This window comes from Puntigrus tetrazona, chromosome 3 (genome assembly GCF_018831695.1).
Source record: "Puntigrus tetrazona isolate hp1 chromosome 3, ASM1883169v1, whole genome shotgun sequence".
NCBI classification, from domain to species: Eukaryota; Metazoa; Chordata; class Actinopteri; order Cypriniformes; family Cyprinidae; genus Puntigrus; species Puntigrus tetrazona.
The window spans coordinates 5,964,680-5,966,428 of NC_056701.1; positions in this window are offsets into that span (position 1 = coordinate 5,964,680).

Sequence of the window (1,749 nt, forward strand, 5' to 3'; positions counted from 1 at the left end):
CTGAAGCCCTTCCGTCAGAGCTGCAGGATCAGCCTCGGAGGGGCGAGGACACTGAGACTAATTCAGAGGTTCCTGAAGTCCCTGTCCCTCCTGACGACCCTCCAGAGGCTCTCAACGCCTGTCCTTCAGGCCTTTCCTAGAGGATGGAGGAACCCGCCAGTGAAGAGGTCCTCTCTCTGGCTATGATCCTCGGCGCCTTTCTGCAGCATTTATCCGGGTCCCATGGCCCTGATGACGATCGTGCTGTGCGTCACAGATCAAGAGCTTCACTGAGATGATGACAATCGGTTACCTCTGGCACCACCTGCCATGGTTCAGCACGTTAAGCTGGGTACATCCTGATGTACTTGGGCCATATCCTCCTCTCTGGAGAAACTCTCTCGGATAACTTCTTCAGTCTGGTGCAGAAGGAGGAGCTTCATGCGCCTGCTTGCAGGCCAATCCTGGCTTCATTCCCTTAGCCCTGTACCTCGCTGGGTTCTGCGTGTTTGGTCTGAGTCTGCTGAAGAGACGCCGCCTCCTGAAGCTCTACATGCTCGGCTGAGACTCTAATGATTTTGGCGACTCTCTCCCAATTAGTCATTCGTAAGCTATTTGATGGCATGATCTAGGTTTATAGTGCCCTGTATCTTGCTTTATTTATAAAGGCTTAACGAGTTTGGTTTTCATTTTTGGTCGCACCCCTCTCTTCAAGTCGTCTTTTAAGAAGACATGGAGTGCAGATATATTTATCTACTCGGCTGTGTTAAAATGACAGCACTTTTACTTTAATTGTTTAATTGTTAATTGTTGATTTAAGTTTCATTTCAAATGTTTATGCCATGTGAGCAATGTCTTATGCATGAAATAAAGTGCAAAATAAAAATGAAAAAAAAAACTTGGTTCTAGTGCAATTCAATCAAATCAAATATACATATTAAGTATACATTTGTTGTGTGCTTCACATTTTGTGTGTGTGTACGTTAAAATGTGTCAAAGTGAATAACATGCTTTTTTATTCAAAGTGCATGACCCTATTCCATCTAAAAGTGCTAAAAGATTTGCTTCCAGAAGTCATAGATCTATTTTGACCATTATTAATTCATCATTGTCATTAGGATATGTTCCCTAAAATCTTCAAACTGGCTGTAGTTGCTTCTTATTAAGAAACCACATCTTGATCCCAAAGACAGTAAATTACAGACCAATCTCTAATCTCCTTTCTCAATCAGAAATACTAGAAAGGTAGTATCCTCTCACAACTGTATTCCTTTCTAGAAAAAAAAATGGTGTCTGCGAGGATTTCCAATCTGGTTTTAGACCGTACCATAGTACTGAGACTACTCTCATTAGAGTTACTAATGACCTGCTTCTATCATCAGATCACGGTTTTATCTTGTTATTAGTGCTATTAGATCTTAGTGCAGCATTGATACTATCGATCACACCATTCTCTTGGATAGACTAGAAAACTATGTTTGGCATTAGAGGAAGCGCCTTAGCATGGTTTAAATCATATCTATCTGACCGCTATCAGTTTGTAGCACTAAATGAGGAGGTATCATCATAAGCTCACAAGTGAAATATGGAGTTCCTCAAGGCTCAGTGCTAGAACCTTCTACTTTTCAACCTGTACATGTTACCTCTTGGAGACATTATCAGGAGACATGGTGTTAGCTTTCACTGCTGCTATGATGATACTCAGCTCTATATTTCAAGCGCAGCCTGGTGATACACACCAAACTGAGAATCTAACAGAATGCATAGTTG